The sequence below is a fragment of the Marmota marmota genome, unplaced genomic scaffold (genome assembly GCF_001458135.2).
Source record: "Marmota marmota marmota unplaced genomic scaffold, marMar, whole genome shotgun sequence".
NCBI classification, from domain to species: Eukaryota; Metazoa; Chordata; class Mammalia; order Rodentia; family Sciuridae; genus Marmota; species Marmota marmota.
In genome coordinates this window covers 11,212,524-11,235,060 of record NW_026000142.1, presented here as the reverse complement: position 1 = coordinate 11,235,060, position 22,537 = coordinate 11,212,524, and the positions used below count along the sequence as shown (strand labels likewise).

Here is a 22,537-nt window from a genome sequence, read left to right as displayed (position 1 = left end):
GTGAAATTCTTTTGCTTTCCATACTCACATTTGTGATGCTGTCAAGGTCCCTGTGACAGTTTCATCCTCCTTTCTTCTTCTTCTTCTTCTTCTTCTTCTTCTTCTTCTTCTTCTTCTTCTTCTTCTTCTTCTTCTTCTTCTTCTTTTTTTTTTTGTAAGTTCTGGGTTTCAACAGGATTTATGGCTTTGACTTGTCCTTTGGGACAATGATTTATCTTTGGGATGGTGGTCCCTATTTGGTTGTTTTGGCATTGAATACAGCAGTATTTTAAGGGGGTTGCCTTTCTACTAGGTCAAATTCAATTGAAACTTAGGAAAATGAGTTTTCGATTTGTAAACCCAGGCACTGCTAATCTTGCTAATCACGTGTAACAAAGGGAAATTTTGTTGCAACAAGAGAAACCAATAATTATTGAACATTGTGCAAAATGGTATGTCACAGCAATCCTATGATGCCTCATAGGGTATTTTTCACTGTTAGTTATGTCTATGGAAGACTTGATTGATTTAGGAGTTTCTCTTGGATGAGACTGATGTGTCTGTTGTACTTCAGAAGCCTACATTGCCTCCTTCTGTCTGTTCTTAATAATGCTTCTGATGTCTCTAGGAACAGCTCCACACATTGTTTTTGTCACGTATGTTGCTTCCATGTTTTTTTTTCTTTATCTAGTCTGTCTTGATTTCTTTATCTAGTCAGTCTTTCCTGTTGACCCACTGAAGGAGCACTTTTTGAAAACAGTGAACCTTTAGCAAATAAAAATTTCTTCTTTCCCTCCTCTACCCCTTATTCCCTCATCCTTTCTTCTCCTCCTCCTCCTCCTCCTTCTCTTTCTTTTACAAAGACTCTGTTTTGTGTATCTGTTAAAGCAAAGCCCTCCTTTCCTCCCACTACTACATCATGAGGTTCTTTCTCACTAGGTATCTAGATGGGAATGTTCTTATGCTTAAAGAATAATATGAAAGCCTTTAGATGGAGGCAATGTGAGCAGGAAGGAGAATATTAGGAATGAGGTCAAAGAAGTAGGGGAGAAACTAAGTCCCTTGTTGACCATGATGTGGGCAATGAATTTTATTCTGAGTAAATTAAAGACCATTAAAAGCTTTTAAGCAGAGAAGGAACATGATTCAGCTTTCATTGGCAAAGGATCACCTAAGTAGCTGTGGAGATTTTAGAGATGCAATTGAATGTGTGTGTGTGTGTGTGTGTGTGTGTGTGTGAGAGAGAGANATATATATATATAGATCTCCTATATATCCGTATTGTTTTAGCCAGCTTTTTCGCTACTGTGACTAAAAGACCCAACCAGAACAACGTTAGAGGAGGAAAAGTTTATTTGAGGGGTCATAGTTTCAGAGGTCTTAGTCCATAGAAGGCTGGCTCCATTCTTTGGGACTCCAGGTGAGGCTGAGCATCATGGCAGAAGAGGGTGGCAGAGGAAAGCAGCTCACATGATGATCAGAAAGCAGAGAGAGAGGTCTCCAGTTGCCAGACACAAATATATACTCCAAAGTCATGCCCCCAATTCCCACCACCTCCAGCCACATCCTATTACTTCAGTTACAATTTAGTTAATCCCAATCAGGGGATTAATTCACTGATTGTTTTAAGACTCTCACAATCCAATTATTTCTCTTCTGAACCTTCTTGCATTGTCTCACACGTGAACTTTTGGGGGCTACCTCACATCCAAACCATAACAGGTTTTAAATGGAATGTTACTTTAAAAAATAAAAGTACTTATAATCCCATCTTTCGAGTGAGTCAGAATTGGCTAGGTTGTGGCACATAGCCTCCAGATCTCAGCAGTCCTAATAAAATATTTAATTTTTTCATTGATGCTACAAGTCCAACATGGCTCAATGGATTATTGGGTGAGTGGGTGGGTGTATTCACCAGAATCATTTGGGCCCTGGGCTGATGATATCTGCATTTGGACACATGCTTCAGTGATCATCAAGGCACCTGGAAAGGAGGGCTGTACAGCCAAGTGCTAGCAATGTTTCAAACCCCCACTTCATTGACCAGAACTAGTCCCATGGCCACTACAAACTTCAAGTGAACTAGAAATACAGGATGATTGAGTATGGATAAAACTGTTCAATATTGGTAATGATCATTATACCCACACATTGACACAAATACATCTTCCTTCTTTTTTTCTTTCCTTCTTTCTCCTCCCCCTTCTTTCCTTCTCCTCCTCCTCCCCCCTCTCTTCCTTCTCCTTCTTTTCTTTCATGGGAAGGTAACTAACCCACTTGTCCTGCAAGACCTTTGGGCTGTGGGGAACCCCGTGTTTCTCACTTGGTTTCACTTACCAACATCTCTAGAAGGTATTTGTAAAATCCAGGGAAACTGAAGCCAGATTATAATGACTTTTTCCTGGGAGCTTTTACTTGACAGTGGCAATATTGTTCTCTTATTAAACATTTAAGTTTGTGCTTACTACTCAATGTTTGAATTAATCAGTTCTAACCTGTGTCTGTATATTGATTTTGTTGATAAGATTAAAAAAATAGTTTATAGAAGAAAAAAAAAAGAAAGGAATTAGATTGGTCTTTGTAATCTTGAATTGTTCAAATCATGATCTGTCGAGTATTGCTCATTCTCTTTAAACTTAGAGTCTGGAATATGAGAAATGAATGAAATGCAAAAAGAGGAACTAAATTGTGGTTTATATAGATTGGCCTCCCTTACAAGTAGAAAAAGTAGAGAAGTAGGAGTAAAGCAGGAAGATAATGTTCACAGTACATAAAAAGCAATTGGAGAGACTGACTCTTATTATGTTCCTGAGCCAATTTAAAGGTAATTTCTTCTCTGAATTATTTAATTACAACTATAAAGTATAAAATTACTCTTTTTCAGGGTTTTGAAGTCATAAAACTATGTATTTCAACTTATTAAATGTTTCAATATTATTAACTTTTAATGTAATTTTGCTCAGTAAGTTAGAAATAGATCATATTTCAGTGCTTTTATTAGTTCATTATTGGTGGTGTTTGCTTATCACACTTTAGTGATGGATTTGATAAAAGAAAAAGGAAATGGTGAATTAAGTAACTGATACACAAGACTTCTAAATATTCTCATTTTACAATGCAGATATGGCTTAAAAATTTTCCAAAGTTTATGGAGATTTGGCATGGATAGGTCTATCTTATTTTATGCCATAATGTGTTTCTGAAGAACTGGTTGAAGATCAAATTAATACATATGATTAAGAAATATTATGTATCATCTATCAATCTAATTAAAAAGAGCACAAGGCAAGAGGATTATTCTGAAAAATGCATTTTTGAAAAGATATACTTAATAAATTTAAAATATTGAAAATTATATTTTATTAATGTATAGTATAAATAGATTTGATTTCATAGTTTAAGAGCAAGATGTTTATTTCTTATTATTTATCAATATAATTACACTTGCAACTTATTGATCACTTCTCTTATCATGTTGAATACTATTTTAGATAGCCCATGAGTCAAAATTAATTATTTAAATATGAAAACTATTAAATAAATCAATCTTTTGAATTAGATATGAGTGTTGAAGATCAAATTATTGCAAATGCTTTTTTAAAACTATAGTTTCAACTGATATTCATTAAGTATGAGGAAGAAAGTAAATAAATAATTATAAAAAAAATTCTCTATAAGCTATAAAAAAGCCATTTGAAATCTACAAATTATCTTTTCATAGTTTTTTTTTTTTTAAGTTTTGGTGGATACAATACTTTTATTTTATTTATTTATTTTTATGTGGTGCTGAGGATCGAACCCAGTGCCTCACATGCACTAGGTGGGCGCTTTATTGCTGAGCCACAACCCCAGTCCCCTTTTCAGAGTATTAATTATATTGAAGAAGTTGCGGTGACAAATTTAAGACTGGATTTTGGAAATTTTTGTATTGATTTTCTTAATACCTTTACCCATTCATAAGTTTTTTGTTTGTTTGTTTTTGTATTTGTAGTCAAAATGATGATCAAATGGTACCATTATTATATATGAGAAGAAAGTTATGACACACATAGGGGGAAAATGGTCATGAATATGAGGCACATGGTATATTTGGAAGATAAATTAAAATGTGGGAAACAGAGAAGTATTTTTTAAATGTGTGGGGAAACATGTAGGGTGGTGGGATGTCTAAATAATTTAAGCAGCTGAATAATGAGTTTAAGACCTCTGAGTGGCCTAACTTCTAGAGAATGTGCTTTAAAAATCTTTGTAAGTAATTTCCGATATGTGAACTGATATCTAAAATCCTCCCCAAATTGCCTTCTAGTGAGATTCGTGTATACTTCTGCAGCTCACACTAGAAATTAGTTCTTTTTCTAGCTAGAACAGGCTGCTCTTCTGAAAAAGTACCACACATTTGCTTCACCCAAACAACCAATGACTCTGTGAACCCACAGATCACCACATTATGTAAGACATGAGAATTGCTTTAAAATGCTGGACAGACAAGATCTGTCATATTTTTTCCTGAGGGAAAAATGAAATCAAATGTATCCCATTCACCATTCCAGATATCAGTTATATTTTGGCTCTTCATCTTGGGTAGTTCTTGGATGAGGATCTGCACAGTTCTGGGAAGATCTTGTGGAACACTGCTGCAATTATGTGCTCTAGTAGATAAAGCTGCCTGAGCTCTGTGGTTCCTAGTTCCCATGTGAGGCCTGCCATACCAGTGACAAAGTTCTCAGATACCAAAGAATTTACCATGCTCTTGTCCCTCTAGATCTCAAAATTAGTTGTTTTTTTTTTTTTTTGCTTCTTCATCAACCTTTCAAGACCTTTCTTTCTCACAGAATCCAGTTTTACACCCTCTGAAATGTTAGCCTTTCAAAAATAAAATTTTGATTAGTTCCCTAGTGCTCAGGGAAAGCTCAAATCTAGCTATTTCATTATCATACTGGGATAGTATTTTCTTAATTTTCCAAATGAGGGCATTGTGGCTCAGAAAGACGACCAAAAACAAATTGTATATGTCCACATGCATAGTAAGTAATGGACATACAATTTGAAATGGTACTGATATGTGTTAGATGCTGATTTCAGAGTTGAATGATATCCAGCAATGTCTTTAAGGAGACTGGTATTTAGTGGGAAGCAGGACAATAGATACGCACATAAATAAGTACCTTTTAACACAGTAAACATTGAAAGTGTGTAACAGTATAGGAATATAACTGAGAAATTGCAGCAGGGCATGAACAATCAACATGGATGTACTTAGAAAAGACTTCAGAGGGGGCAGCAGTTAGGAGAATTAATAGGTGTCCCACTGTTCAAAAGAGGGCAAAAAGTATGTTGGGCAGTTTTCATCTATTCATCTCTTAACAATTCCCAGTTCCACACTGGGCATTACTTTCTACTGTGGTTGGAAGTCCCCAAGTTATTTTCCAAGTAAACAATTTTAGTTGTAGATACTTCAAAATAAAATCTATTATTACACAAAAAGCTGAGATGATAATGAGTGTCCTCATTTTCCCCCAAGCTGACTGTTCTTTCCCTACTAAATTTATTTTCAGTCAGTCACTGTGTACTATTTACAATCACTAACCCATTTCAGTTATGGAATATCCTTTCCTGGATTGTGTTATTTCATATTCACTGAGCTTAGTATGTATAGTTTGTTGAATAGAATGCAACTTGTAATATTATTAGTGCTTGCTTACTTATTTGTTCTGAGCACTTAGGAGAGTATCAACTATCATAAGGGAAAACAAGGAAAGAAAAAAATGAGAAAAGTGAGTCGAAGGAATAAAAAAGAAAAGAGAATGGGGAAAGATAAAGAGTGGGGGAGAAGGGAAAATATATATTTGTTATTAAATATGAGCAGCAGTATGCTTTTGCATACTTGTGAATCTTTTGCAAGTGAAAGGAAAGCATTCTGAGATAGCGAAATCTTAGGAACTGTGATAAAAGAAAGAAATTTTAAGCACGAAACATAAGAGAGCGTAGAAAAGGTCATCTGAGACATGATGGGGACCTAGTGAATGAAATCAAAACTCTTGCTATGATTGGAAGTCCCCAAGTTTTTTTCCCAAGTATCCAGCTTTAGTTTTAGATACTTAAAATAAAATCTAGTATTACCAAAAAATGAGATGATAAAAGAATACTAAATAGGCCAACTTAGGTTAATCCTTTCCTATTGCCTAAAAATGTGTTGGTAGAACAGAAATACTTGATCATAGGATGTAAAAACTGCAAAGTATGTCAATGACCTTTTATTCTAAAGCCTTCATTTAGGAGGTGAGGACATGGAAAACTAAATGCTTTTTCCAAATTCAAATGAACAACCATTAGACACCAGCCTGCCTGGATTCCACATCTTGAGCTCTTTTCCTATTAAGTGGGGGCCTATGGAAAATAGCCCATTTGTGGCTACCCTCAGGAAATGTCAAAGCAAGTCTTTGAAAAATCAAGCAGAAATTCTAGAGAATCACAATAAAGAGAGAGAGCTTAAAATACACACGAGCCATTTCTATGTGGCAAAAGTGTTTAAAAGATTCAAGGATTAGAACAGGTGTAGTTATCAAGAAGCCCACATGAAATAATTCTCTGGTTTGCAATATCTCATTTTCCTGTTTTAAGTGCCTTTTATTAATTGTGATCTGATCAAAGAACCGATATAAAATTTAAATAACTTTTAAAATAGTTTTTTTTCTGTATAAATGTCTTAGATACCTTCAGTTTATAGACAAATTATGAGTTTCAGAAGTGACAGTATCTAATATTCAAATTTGTTAATGCAAATGTGCTGGGTGTCCTGTTTTTAAAAGTTCTTAAGGGAATGAAATCTCTCTCTCCCTTCTCCAGTTTCTATGATCCCAATGTCTGGGAGCCTCTGGGGCAGTGTAAACACAGATTTTCCACTTTGCTCCAACACAGGTTGATTCCTTTATGGTGTAACAGGACTTCTTCAGGGCTGGGATTAGGTGAAGATACTAAGACACTTGCCTCAGGATAACTAATATGTTCATGCAGTATTTTTCAAAATCAAAATTTATACGAAAGAACTCCATAATGAGAAAAATATCAAAAGTTCAGTAATGATGCTGTGTTGAGCCATATTGAAGCCTGAGGCAAAATGCGGGAAAACCAACAAATCTCAGTAATATTGATCTGAGAACAGGGAAGAACAGGGAGTTGTATTTTACTGGTAGAGTAAATTTTATAATTAGGCAGCTGTGTCACAAGGATTGTAATGAAAAAGGTAGAAAGATAGAAGCAGTTGTTTTGACATTTTCAGGCTCCTGATTAGATGTGTGGCCTGAGGGTGGCCAGGTGGGCACAATGCTTTGGAGGTGCTCCTGAAAAGGAGTATGTAAGCTGCCTAGAAATGTTTATCTGCTAATGCAAGACTTTAGGGTTTATAAAAACCCAAATATCCCTGAGCATAATAGAATCATAATTAAAAACCAAAACAGAAACACCTTTGTGTTGGTCCTCTGAGGTGCACCCTGCAGGCTTACTCTGGTCCGATGGCCCAGTAGGATGTATAACACGGACATATGTCAACTGTGGTATTTGAAGGAATTGCCTTTTGTAAAGTAGACCTTTGATAGCTTCAATAAATATGATGTTGGATCATGTGACTATTGTTGTTTCAGTGCCCTGCCTGATATCTATTTATTCTCCAGCTTTTGTTTTAACATTAGTTCCTCTAGGAAATTGTCTCTAATTCCTTTGAATGGATAAGCTCTTGTATTATAAATGCTAATTGGGCCATATATTTAAAACTCATCAAAATTATTTGTATTATAGAAATATAACTCATACTAGGTCTTTCCAGGACAGTGGATTTAATAAAGGGAATTAGTTTATACAAGTGGTAAAAAGACTGAATGACCAATAACTGGAAGATAAGGTAACCCATATACTTAGAGTATATTTGAAATTTCTGGGGTGTCTAGAAAAATGCTAGATATGTCAAGAAGACAATTTCACGAGGGATAGTACAGCTAACGTGAAAAAATCGTAGCTAAGACTGGGAGCCCCGAAGGGTCACAGCCATTTTCAGAGATACACTTCAAGATGGAGGAATAAGTATTCCACAGAGAGGAAGACCCAAGGTTTCCCTCCTAGTACCTTCTAATCTTATACCAATGACTCTCTTCCAAACCTAATTGGAATTGAGTTGGCAAAGGATTCTGGGATATATAATTTATAGAAGTATAGGGCCCCCTGTGCTAATGGAACAGAACCTGGAAGAAAGGAATTGAACCAAGACAAAAACACTCAATGTTAGATTACCAAGTAATGTGTGCATTAATGGTATGAATATAATGCCCATATCTCTATGTATTCTGTAATTTCCATGGATTATGAATGCATCTGCCTGTTTACTAATGTATTTTCAGCACATTTCTTAGTGCATGTCCTATAGAAGATTTTGAATGAACAGACATTCCCCCATACACCCAAGAGTCATGGTCTCCACTGTAGAGTTAACTATGTGCTCTTCCCAAATATGAATAGAAGCTCTTTGATACACCACGTGATAGTGAAGCCTCCATCTAAAGAGAATGGGAATGGAGGAGAGAGAGAGAGAGAGAGAGAGAGAGAGAGAGAGAGAGAGAGAGGTGCATCAGTAAAGACAATTTCAGAGCCTAGAAAAGTTTTCTTCTTCTTGAGCTTCAACTGCCTTATCCATCTCTCTCTTTCACCTGAGTACAAATATTAACTTGGGAAGATGTTTAGAACCAGTTGGAAGACAGGCATCATATAAAGAATGGCCACAGTGGTTTAATACAACTAAAACTAAAGAAAAATCCTCCTAATGTCTGTTGCTCAATGGTGTGCAATTGAACCTGCACTTTATCTCTACCACTCTAATATTTTTATGGTTTTATTTAAGTCCCTGCTCCAGGAATGGGCCACAGACACAAATATCAAACCCTGGGATAGTTTTGTGTTTCTTCCTACTCCTGTGATTCAAATTACACAAATATAAAGTTATTTCACATCTCAGTGATGTCCTTTCAGTATTTTTCTTTAATTTTGAATAGTTTCTACTGTTGTATTTTTAAATTTCCTAATCTTTTCTTATGAAGTGTAACATTTGCTGTTGATACTATCTAGGTTTTTTTTTTCTTTTAAGCTTCATTATAAATTTTATTTGGTTTACTAAAATAGCAAAGGAAGGGAGAGCTTTCATTTTTCTTTGCCAAAATTATTGCTAATTACTACTGTAAAATGAATGATCAGAGGGGGAGTGCAAAGTATAAAACAATTAACTTCAACTGTGACAACAGAGAACAGAAAATAACCACATCATGATCACTGCTAGAGTAAGAGTGTTATTTGTAAACTTGCAGGTATTTCCTGATTATAAATTTCTCTAGCATCTCGGTTGGAGTTTAATTGTCCAGTGTAATTTTTGTTTTAGAAATTATATTTTGTCTCTCTAGAACTTTGATTTAGAAAATGTCTTTCATGTCTCTTTAACATCTTTGTATTTTCCTACCTTTTTGAACATAAGGAATGAGGTTATAACAGCTCTTTTAATTAATATCATTTTAGTGTTTCTTTATCTGTGTTATTTGTTGGTCACTTATTAGTGAGTGATTTTTCTCCTCTTTGTTGGTCATTGGTCATATTTCCTACTTTGAATGCCTGGTGATTTTTGATTGGATACCAAGTGCTGTGAATATTGGAACTGTTTAGGATTAAAATATATACTTGTGAGCTTTGTTCTAAGGTGCAGTTAAATTGCTTGGTAACATTTCGATTCTTTCACAACCACCTTTTAATCTTTGTTGGGTGGGACCCCAGCAGTCTGGCTGATCCCTACTTTTCTTCATGGATGCCCTGTGCAGTAATGACATTTCTCCCCTCTTGCTCTTGGAAATATGAACCATTCCCAGCTTTATGCTATCTCTAGAATTTTTCCTATTCAGTTGTTGCCCAGCCATAGGTAGTTTGCTCACATACATGTTCTTTTTTTTGGGGGGGGGTGCTGGGGATTGAACTCAGGGCCTTATGCATGCATGGCAAGCACTCTACCAACTGAGCTTTATCCCCAGCCCTACATGTTCTGATCAGTACTCAATGGAAGATTCTAGGGGACCCACTGTGGTTCTCAACAGCTCCCTTTCTTTGGAGCTCTTCTGCTCTGGTTCTCTGCCTTGTCAACTCTAACCACCTGTATTTCTCTTAAATTCTTATCTCTATCTGTTCAATGCAGAGAAAACTCTGGACTCTTCTTGTTTTCTTGCCTCTGTGCTGCATTTTGGAAACTCTCTCCAAGCAGTAAAATGAAGGAATCATACAGAATTACATAATTTATTTCTCTTCTCTATTGATCACAGCTGTGTATTGCCAGTTGTTCAATGCCTGAAAATTGTTGTTTGATTTTGTAGTTGTTTAAGTTATAATGGTAATTCTGGTCTTTGTTCTGGTAACTTGGTTGGACAATGGAAATCCTTGACAATTTAACTGAGTTAAACCTCTTGTACAAATAGCTCCAAAATGTCTTTTTTTAATTTAAAGTTCAATGTAGGTTTAATTGGGGAGATCTAAGAACACTATCATGTAAAAGGATTTAATACAATTTTGAGAAATTGACCCTAGAGAAATTTACATTTACGTTTAAAGTATTGCATTTCCTACACTGGAAAGGAATGAAGAATCTTCCAGAAATTTCATCTTTGTTTAAATCCAAAGTGTCTACTGAATTCATATAGATGTCTGTGAACAACAATTTTAAAACCCAGCACAACAATTCTGTTTAGATTTTACAATTTTTTCCAGATAACGAACCATTTAAATCTTACTTCATGTTATCTGACACCACAGGTACTCTTTCACTATTTCACCTGTCAAAAAATGCAAATCTTCCAATTATGAGAATTTGTATAATGATACTAAGAGATAAGTATATTTGGCTTTCTGAATTAAAGAAGATTCCACTGTAACAAGTTTTTATTCAAAATCCACTATAGGCATTAGGAAAAGGAAAAAAAAAAATCAAATTGGATCTGAAACTCTTCAAAAAAACTACTATCAAATAAAATATACTGTGTTCACGTTAACTTTAGAAAATATATATTTTGATTTAACTAGGAATGGCAAATTATCCTCTCAAAATAAATTCAGACTTTCTCACATATTTATTTTTTTACATATGCTACTGATTCAGCATATAAAATGCTATAGCAACTAAGAGTTCAATGTATACTTGTTAAAGGAGATCAGTGGAAATGCAATTTGAATAAGATTATGTTAAATTTATAACTTTGGAATTTCCAAAGTGATTTTTTATTATTAATTATGGTCACTTAAGTCTGATAATGCAACAATTAATCTTTAGAAATTGAAGCTTTAGACAAGACAAAGCTGTAATCAGAAGGGTTTTATTTCTATGTGAACAAATAAACATAAGTTTGAGTCACATTCACATGGCTTCCAGTCACCCTTACTTTACCTCTGAATGCTAATAAGAACACAAAAATGTCTTAAGAATTTTAAATGCTAGTTTCACTTCCAGTTAGCACAGCATTAAAATAGTATTCCCCTAACTATATACTTCACAGGAAACTATGTGACAATAGTAAAAATGCAAATGTAGGTGTTACAGTTGTTGTTGACTTTCCTTAACGTCCCCCCATGTGACATATAAACATATGATTATGGTGGTTTAGCTCTTAGTCAGGAAGGTAGGCATGGGTCCCCACCCCTTTAGGCTATTGAGGACAGCCAATGTTATCATTTGTCATGTTAATCAGCTTTTGGTCACTGTGATCAAAATACCTGATATGAACAATTTAGAAGAGGAAAGATTTATTATGATTTCTGGTTTCAAAGGTTTCAGTCTGTTGTCTGTTGGTTGGTTCCTTGGCTTTGGCCTGGGACAAGGCAGTGGAAGAGTGTTCTGGAGGAAAGCTGCCATATTTTGAAATGTTATAAATATGAAAAATACAAAATTAAATCTTTATGCAAAGACTGGGCAGTTCATTAAGTTCACAACAACAAGAACATTTCACCAAATTACTTCTTTGGGAAGTGGAAAGTCTGAGTGACCTTCCTGAACTTACATTTTAAACATTTTCTGTGATATGCATGAGTTATGATGATATGCCTATATTTTTATAATAAAAATTCTTTTTTTTAAATCAAAAGCTAGAACTGAATTGTATTGTGTTGAATAGAACCTTGAAGACAATCATGAGTTGAAATAGTAAGACTTCCAAATAGGCATTCTTGCTCATGATCTTAAAAGGAATAATTTTATTATTTCCATATTAAGCATCATGTTTATTATAGATTTTTTTCATAGTTATCAGGTTAAATAACTTTCTTTGCTCAGTTTTATCATGAAAGACTGCTGAATTTAATAAGAGGCCCTTTCAGGGCTGGGGATGTAGCTCAGTAATAGAACACTTGCCTTGTATGGGTGATGTCCTGGGTTCAATCCCTAGTACCAGCAAAAAAACAAAAACAAACAAACACACACACACACACACAAACTAATCTTTATTAAATGAGATTATTCTATAAATTTTCTTATTTCACCTATTAATTTTTTGTGACACATCAACTGAATTACTAGTTTTAAGCCATAAACAAACCCTACTTTTTCATGGGATATTGTCTTGTTTTTACATTGCTGATATTAGTGTGCTAGTACTATCAGCCCTTCCTATCGATAAATTCTTCATCCTTGAATTTAACCAACTATGGATCAAAAATATACTAAAAATATGTCTGTACTGAACGTGTAAAACTTTTTTTCTTGCAATTACTCTCTAAACAATGCAAAATAACCATTTATAAGCAAGGATATTCTGGGGTAGAGATTATGTGTATTAGGTATTATAAGTAGTCTTGAAGTGATTTAAAGTGCATAGGAGGAAATGTGCTAATTATGTGCAAACTTTACACCATTTTATATAAGGGATTTGAGTACTTTTGTGTTTTAGTATCTGCAGGGTTCTTGGAACCAACCTCCTGAAGATACCAAGGAACAAATACCAAGGAACTATAAATGTTTTAGGATATTTGTATATATGCTTATGAATGAGATTGCTATTTTCTTCATTATAGTATAATTTATGATTTTGGTATCTTGGTAATAGGATAATTATACACATATTGAGGAATATTCTCTTTTTCCCCCAAAACTTTGAAAGTGTTTATATAATGTTATGATGATCTTTTGTTTTAGTTTTTGAGAAATTTTCCTAATTAAACTACATAAGCCTTTGTTCTCTTTTAAGGAGATTTTACTTAATAGTTAAATTTCTATAAGACTCTAATGACTTTCTAATTTTACTTAATTGAGTTTGTAGCTTCTAATAATTTCATATTTTGCTTGTGCTTTCAAACTTATGAGTATAAATTTATTCATTGAATTTTTTTAAACTTTTACCAGCATCTAGAGTTCTATCTCCTACTGCCACGGTTTATATTATGCATTTGTGACTTATTTTTGTTTCTTCCAGCAAAAAGTCACTTTTATTATTTTATTCCAAAAACCATTTTTATGCTTTTAACTTTTTATTTGCCTTCCTTTCCTTGAGTTTTATTAATATTTTTTCCACTTTTGTACTTTTTAGACATTCTTCTGATATTTTATGTCTAAGTTCTTTAAGATGGATGCTAAGCAACTTTTGTTAGTTTCAAAAATTTTGGTTCTGCACTCCATACATCTTTTGGTCTATCTCTGTTCTATATCCACAGTACTTTTTTAAAAAACTTATTCAGATTGTACCTTTAATTATCATTCATAAGAAATAGCTCCCATATTTGTGTCTCTTTCTTGAGCTCTACCCTAGACTATCCTTGCTGAATGAAGTCAAATTGATGCTTCACACTCAACATGTCCAAATTAAATTTCTTATGTCTTCTCTTAACCCATCAAAGATACCTACTTATGAGCTACAGGGAAATTAGTGGTCCTTTCTTTTTTCTAGTAGATTGAGCAAGAATCTTGAGTTGTTTTGATTCTTCTGTTGTTCAATCTTTCAGAAAAATTTGTTCCATACCCAAAATAAATACAGAATCCAACTACCTCTCATCATTTACTGCTCTCACCCTGGCCTAAACCATTCTTATATTAAGCTTGGATGACCTGAAAGTCTTCTAATTTCCTTTCCCTACTTGCCCTCATTTGCCCCTCCTACCCTACCCATAGTATGTCTTCATATGTCTGTTAATGTGATTCTGTTAAAATTTATCATGTCACTCTTCACCCACTCCTCCTTCTTCATTTTTTATTTCATTGAATAGACATGAAGCCCTTATAGCGACTCTCACTCATTTTGTTTCAGATACACTGCCCTCCTTTTTTGTACCATTCTGATCACCTGAATTTCGACTGGATATTCTGTCTGGCACACTCTCTTGTGTCGGAATCTCTTATGAGCTTCAAGCATGCCTAAATCTCACCTTCTTCATGAATTCTCTTCCAACAACCCTATTTAAATTTGTAAACCTCTGCTTCTTCTTGATCTAAGTTCTTCTTACCTTTGTCCATCCCTTCATAGCTGTGTTAGTCAAGTTTTCATCACTATGACCAAAATACTCGACAAGAACAACCCTGAGGAGGAAAAAATTATTGTGGCTCACAGTTTCAGAGTTTTAGTCTATGTTGGACCACTCCATTGCTCTGGTTCCAACCTGAGGAGGAACATCATGGTGGAAGGGTGATTCTCCTCCATTCATGGCTGTTGGGAAGCAGTGAGCAAGGGTCTGAAGGGAAGATGAACTCTTCATGCCCCATTTGACCAGCTCCCTTCATCCATGATCTGTCTGTCTAAGTTACCACCCAATCAGTCCATCCAAACTAGAATGGATGAACTAGACTCAGATCTTACAATCTAATCATTTTACCTCTGAATATTCCTGCATTAACACAGAAGCTTTGGAGGAACACATTATATCCAAACCATAACAATAGTACATTTCACTTATTTCTTATAGTTATTTATTGGCTGTTACCCACATTGGAAAGTAAATTCTAAGAAAACATGAATACTTTCCATTCACTTTATTCGCTGATGTACCCTAATCACCACACAGTAAGTGCACAGTACACTTTTATTACATGAAGGAATGATCAAATGAGACATAATTTCACAAGTTATAGCATTCTAGGTTGACGGCTATCTTAGTCCATTTACTGTTGCTATTTAAACTACCCAAGACTGGGAAATTTATATAAAAAAGTTAGTTTATTTAGCTCATGGTTCTGGAAGTTGGAAGTCCTAGAGCAGGCAACCATATCTGGTGAGAGCCCTGTCCTGTGTCATAACATGGTATAAAGAAGAACGGCAAAGGGTCACACGCAGAAGAGCAGGCAAGAGGGATTGCCTCAACTTAGGACTCCCTGTTCTCCAGGTATTAATCCAGTCCTATGAGAAATGAATTAATCCCTTTTAACAACCTAATCACCTCTTCAAATTCCACTGCCTCTCAATACTGTTACATGGGAACTATATTTCAACACCAGTTTGAAGGGGGAAAAATACTTTGGAACCACGGCAACAGCTCTTCTTTCTCAGCACTTTGAAGTTATCATTTGCCAATCATTTGGCCTCCATTACTGTTATTGAAAAATCATGCACCAGTCAAATTGTTGCTCTTTTTAGCTAATCTGTCTTTTCTTTCCGAGTGTTTTAAGAATTTTTGTCTTTTGTGTTCCGCAGCTTCACTATGATATATCTCGGTATGAATTTTTTTTTTAATTAATTCTCATTGAGATTTGAGCTCCCCAAATTTGTGAATTTGTATTTTTCAGATCAGGAGAGATCTCAGCCATTTTATTTGCAAACATCTTCTTCTACATCTTTTCTCACGTTCATTTCTGGAAATATAATTGTGTTTAAATCTCTCTAATGTCTCTTGACTTCCAAATTTTCCACTCTTTTGACTTTCTGTGCTCTATTTCATGTAATGTATTCAGAAATGTCTCAAAATGTATAAACTTTACTTTTGTCTAATCTGTTTAATGCAAACTTTGAATTCCTAATTCTTATTACAGTATTTATATATACAAGTTTTATTTTGTTCATTTTCAAATATGTCTGTCAGATCTCCTAAACTTTCCTCCCTTTGTTGCTCTTTTAATAGTCTCTTTTATTTGATTATGTTTATGAAGTAGACTCATTTGTTAGGCATCTTTTGTTGTTAGAAGAGCAGTCATCATTTGAGCCTCATTTGGAAGTTTTTTGATTTATATCTTGATTCTCACTTATGGTTGTTTATTTCTCCAGTATTTGCTGACTTTTCACAGTGAGCCAATCTTGAAGCATTACTATGTGCTTTTTTTGAGGTTTGTGTTAAAGTGAGTTTATCTATAGAAGATTAGTGTTTGTTTACGCTAAGAACTTGTGTTTATTACCAACCCTGGATTGCTTTAATTTACATTTTCCAATTTAGTCATTTCATTTTGGACCATACGGATGGTATAAATTCTTGCTTTAAACACTTGAGATAGGGACTTCTGGATGAGAGTGAGAGACCATTAAATTTCTCCAGCCTCTCCCTACCCTCCTATCAGAGGCAAAATTACAACAGGCAAGCATGTCTTATCTTGGTAGCTTCTGGGTCAGGCTATTTCTTTCAGACCCAAGGATAGTGCACTTTCTTTAAGAGTTCTGCTTGGTAGATTTTCTTTGCAAGCCCCAACTGTGAGCCTATTAAAACTTGATGTCTATTTTGTCAGGGATTGGCACACAATCTTAGGCAAACTCCTAACCTGGCTCTTACTTGTCCTTGTGGATCAGCAATTTCTTATGTTTCTGGTGGTTGAAGAATTCCTTTGTGGCCTTCCCTTGCCAAGACAGGTGTTAAAATTACTTTTAGAAATGTTATTCAACTTTATTAGGTATATTAAACTGGTGGGTTTTTCATTTACTTTTTTGTCTTTCATAATTGCTAGAAACAGAATTCAAGCCTTTTCATTTCCTGTCAGTGTTTGCTTTACCTTTGTCTACAATTTTAAGTTTGTCTGTCTCAGTTTTACTTTGGGTTTAAAAATATAAAGGAAGTGATGATGGCTGAATTTTTAATATGTACCATACTTGAATCTTAAAGTCTTGCTTTTATTGGTTGTCAGAGGAATTGTGGCATGTTAATTTTTAAGAAATTTGAGAAGTTTTGCTGCTCTAGAATTACCTTGATTTATTGGATTTATTGGCTCAAGCTATTCCTGAGCCAGGGGCAGGAACTCAGGTCCATGTGGGTATGGATTTAATTCAGTTTGGCACCTGGTCCTATGTTAATCCAAAATAACGTGATTTCCTGAAAGTATTTCTGAAACTGAAACTATTTGAAATTTGATTAGATCTCCTAGGTCCCTTAACAAATCACAACTTTCTTTTTGGCTTCTGGAATCTTGATACTGGGGTGGAAGGATTCTGGCTTCTGCTGGATGTGAGTCTAGCAGTTAGGGTCTTATATATGTTTGCAAAAAAGGAAGTGGCTTCTGTGGTATGATTTGATGGGAAAAATCAGGCCCTCTTGACCCATTTACTTTCTCCTCTATTTAGTCATGGCTCAGAGATTGCTGCAGTAACTACTTCACATTGGACAGCAAAAGCAGGGGTCACTGACTTTGGAGAGCTTCTTGGAGGGGTGAGATTTGTAGATGTCAGCCTGTGTTGTCATTAGCATGGACTTGATTATCAGACAAAGTGAACCATCATTTAGGAAGTGGAGAAAAAATTTAGGACAGATAAACTTCCAGAAAAAAGAACAAGTTATTTGGAAAATTTTTTCCTTTGAAAACAATAAGCGTACTAAATTTCTTTCCTAAGATTGGGGAAAAAAGGAGGGGTTATTATTATTATGATAGAACGTCTATGTATTTATTTTTACTTTTTGTTACAGTTAGCTAGGATTATGCTTTTCTTAAGAATACAATCTGCACTTGTCAGGATTATTCAGAGAAACAGAACCAATCGTATCTATATCCATATTTGTATTTGTGTTTATATCCATATCTATGGAAAAAGATTTATATTAACTAGATTCCTGTTCAATTTCTCGATTTAAAGATCTAGATAACTCTCTCTCTCTGCCTATCAAGGCAGAGAGAGAGAGATAGAAAAAGACAGAATGGAAGAGAGATAGATTGAGATTTATTTATTTTTAAGAATTGGCTCACGTGATCATAATGGGCTGGTGGTCTGGAAAACTTATGTCTAAGGGTCAATGTTGCAGTCTTGCATTTAAATCTGCTTGGCTGGCTAACAAGTGGGAAACTGAAGCAGGGTTTCCACACTGCAATCCTAAGGCAGAATTGCTTCTTAATGGGAACCTCTATCTTTGCTCTTAGGGCCTTCAATGTTATGGAGGAATTTTTCTTCATTTAAAAGTCTGCTGATTTAAATGTTAATCACACCTTAAAAATGCCCTGTATAGCACTATTTATATGGGTGTTTGACCAAACAAATGTGGCACAGTAACCTAGTCAAGTTGAAAAGAAAAAAAAATAACCATAACGCAATCCTATAAAATCTTCATGTGCTGCCTGCCAAATTTCATTTATAATTCAATTTGCATTTGCTAAAACACATAACTTTTGAGCATAGGTATGCACAATAGAATGTATAGGCAAACCCTTATCCTAAACAAACCTGAGTTTAATAACCCAAATACTCAGATGAATGATATTCAAGAAGACTTTGGGCTGAGGTCCTACTATTTCCTAACCTGAGTATCAGTGAATCAGAAAATATTTATAAAACACTAGGTTGAGGAGAATGCTGAGGGCTTTTCATTTCTCGTCTCTGGCATATTGTCCCTTCTCCCCATAGTCTACACATTATAATCTGCACCATTGTGATACATTTACAAATGAGGAGAGACGGAGATAGGTTGGCAGAAACTGTAAGGTCAATTTCCTCACTTCTCTGACTCCTCCTAATCCCATTCCAAGTGCCAAGATCCTGCAGTTCCCTAATAGAAGCATCAATCATATACCCAGCAAGGGGTGATGTGCAGAATTCAATTTGGCAAGACATCTATTCAATTTCTTGATTTAGACTTCAGCAATTTCTGTTCACTAAACATGTTTTCTCTATCTGCTTCCAGCTGGGAAACCCTGGGTTGATGCTTGTCTGTTTCATGTTGCACTTTATTCAGCTTTTCATCTTGGATGAGGATTATTACCCACATATCTTTTCCTCAGCTAGCTGTGATTTTTCTTTGAAGGTCTGTTATGACAACCTCTCTGTATTGATGAGAGGAGTCTAATAATTTTCTATGTCAAAATGCCTCATGTACAATGGTGCAAATTTGATAGAAGTTAAGTTTTTTTCTTATTTGGGAGTCTGAAGTCAGGCAGGTGATCCAGGGATCATGGTAGAATATTTTCTCCTAAAAGTCAACCAGGTACATCTGTATTGGCTCTCTCATCGCCAATGTGTGTGTGTCTCTGGTTCTAGTAGTCACCATTTTCCAGCTAGTGTGAAGCTGAAAGAAGGAAGTTGTGGGCTGGTTGCTTGTCTAAAGAAGATAAACTCAAAATTGCATCCACCAATTTCACACATCTTATCAGATTGAACTTAGTCAGATGGCCACACATAGCTGCAAAGGAGGCTGAAAACAAAATGGAGCTTTTCATTCAACAACAATCTGAAACTCAGGGGGTTCTAAAAAAGGAAAAAAAATGGAGATCAAATACTGGGCAGCAATCAGTGGTCTATGCTACAAATATATAGTAGCATTAAATTTATTGATGAGAGTGAAGAATTACTTTTCATAAGTAACAAACTGGGTTTAACCAAAGGAAATTGACATAGTACATGAGGCACTTGAGGGTAAGAAAGTAGCTGATGTCAGGAAGAGATTGAAAAAATAAACTGAAAATTTCAGGACCCTTCCTCTACATCTCTGCTTCTCTGCATTTCTCATTCATTTGCTTTCCACAATCTGGAGATGCTCAGGCACACGAGAGAAGTAGCATCTTAAGAGCCCCTGAGTTCACCTGTGGCTATTCCAGCTCTATGCAGAACTCATTTGGCTTCTCTGAATCCCAATGTCAAATTTCTGGTTGGAGGAAATTGGTCCAGCTAGGGTCAGGTATCCACCTCTGGTCCGCTTAATTGTGGCAAAGGGCATAGGGGTCATAGGGTACAATCATAGTGGTAGGGCCCAGTGATGTGTGGGAGAGCATTATAAACAATGGAGAAGTTTTGTGAAGTGTGTCTACCTCCTCTAGACTTACCAGTATTCTTAGAAATCCATCACTCCAAACATTATCCTTGTCTTTTGTTCTAGCTCTTGTAATTTGCCATTAAAGCACATGTTTATAGAGACCAGTAGAATTCATAGCAAAGTCCCATTTGTTGAAATTATGAAGAAGATGGAGACTCCCTTGGCTTTTAAAGATTCCCATTCTTTTCCCTATTCTGGCACCATAGTCAAGGCCTGGTTTCTGCTTAACCTAAATGGTACTAGCACCTGACAAGGTCACTCTATAAACATAATGCAAAGAGGCAAGCCAAAATTATTTCTTTTATTGTTTTTCTTCTCCTGTTGCTGGAGATTGAATCCAGGGCTTCATACAGGTGAGGCAAGAGCTCTTCCACTGAGTTACATCCTTAGCTCAAACCCATTTCTTGGCCATAGCTGAATAAGAATCCTGTGTAAACCACAAACAGTCACTTATTAGCACGAGTGACAGTCATTTGCTTACCAAATATGTCATTCACATACTCTCTAAGGGATCCATCTAAAAAGCAAAACAAAGCAGAAAATTAACAACAATTAAAAAGGTCTATACACACACAACATGTTTCTGTCTACAATCCCATAATTTTGAGCATGTTTTTAGAGCAGTGAGTTAGTTTGTGTAAAAAATAGTTAAAGACACTTTCTTTAAACTTTTTAAAAAATTTCTTACATACATGACAATAGTGGAATGCATTACAATCATAATTATCCATCCACAACACCATTTTTCGTAACTCTGTATATAAAGTATGTTCATGCAAAATTATGCCATTATATATGAGCTCTCTTATTATTACTTTTTTTTTGCATTACAATTCTTAATACACCTTTATACCACAATTTAACATATCCCTGATTGTATATAAGGTAGGTTGACACCAAATCCACATCTTCATACATGTATTTTGTATAATGATGAGGGTCTCCTTCCACCATCCATGCTATTCCCCTTCTCCCTTCCTTTCCCTCCCACCCCTATTCCCTATCTAGAGGTAATTTTCTTCCCTTACTCTCCCTCCCAACCCCATTTTGAGACACCCCCCTTATATAAGAGAAGACATTTGGCATTTATTTTTTGGGGGGATTGACTAACTTCACTTAGCATCATCTTCTCTAATGCCATCCATTTCCCTGCAAATGCCATGATCTTATTCTTTTTTTATTGCTGAGTAATATTCCATTGTGTATAAATGCCATATATTTTTTTTTATCCATTCATCCACTGAAGGACATCTAGGTTGGATCCACAGTTTAGCTGTTGTGAATTGTGCTGCTATAAACATTGATGTGGCTGAAAGACACTTTTTTTTTAACTTGAAGAGTTTCATATTTCATTGCAAGAGAATGTTGCTATAGACTTATCTCTTAAAAACTATTAAAAATTTGGAAATTTCCCATGAAAGATTATTTATTAATCATGACACTAATATAATGATGAGAATATATAAATTTAAATTGTTACAGCAACTTTTCACTGTTTGGGATATTTAAAATTGTTTAAGCAATTTAAATTGGGAAATGGCAATTGACATTTTAATTTTTACTTTTATTGGTTGCATCCTGTCCCTCTTAAGTATTCCTCCTCTGAACTTCTGGATCAACTTCTTCAGCACATACTGATCATATATTATTTATTTCATTGTAATAGGTATACATCTGTTTATAAATCTCTGTAATTTACATGGATTGTACATTTCTAGAGTATATTGATCATGTAAAAGAATTTTTTCTCCAAGTCTCCTACAGAGCTTGATACTCAATAAAATAATTATTTTATAAATAAGTGGCTGATATCTGGATGAGGGGGACATTTGGTGACAGCCTAGAAGGGACATTAGATTAAAAATTCCTTAAGGATACATAGATGTAATTCTAATCACTAGAGGTATAATGTTGATTATGACAGGTTTAAATCATGGTGAAAAGACTGTAATGCTGCAGTCTCCAGGTGGTGGGGCTTCAGGTGAAGCTCCCCAGTAGGAGGGCAGAACCAATTATAGGCTCTAAGCAAGAATGGGTCCTTGTCCTGCTTGAACTACATACAGCTGTCTTTCATTTATCTCCTGTTTCACCATGCCTTATTTCTTAGATTTACCTCTTTTTCTATATTCCAACTACTAACATCTAGTCCTAGCCCTTTTTTTTTAAAATTTTTTTTATTGGTTGTTCAAAACATTATAAAGCTCTTGACATATCATATTTCATACATTAGATTCAAGTTGGTTATGAACTCCCAATTTTACCCCAAATACAGATTGCAGAATCACATCGGTTACACATCCACATTTTTACATAATGCCCTATTAGTAACTGTTGTATTCTGCTACCTTTCCTATCCTCTACCATC

General features: G+C 35.1%; 1 protein-coding gene across 1 annotated transcript in view; it reads left to right on the top strand.

Moving 5' to 3' along the window:
- Positions 1-2,720: 2,720 nt before the first annotated feature.
- The window catches only part of Tfec (transcription factor EC), a 173,495-nt gene continuing 153,678 nt past the window's right edge, over positions 2,721-22,537 (top strand). The window contains exon 1 of the mRNA XM_048786017.1: positions 2,721-2,803. The gene's annotated coding sequence lies outside the window, so the exon portion shown is untranslated. The remainder of the gene's footprint in view (positions 2,804-22,537) is intronic.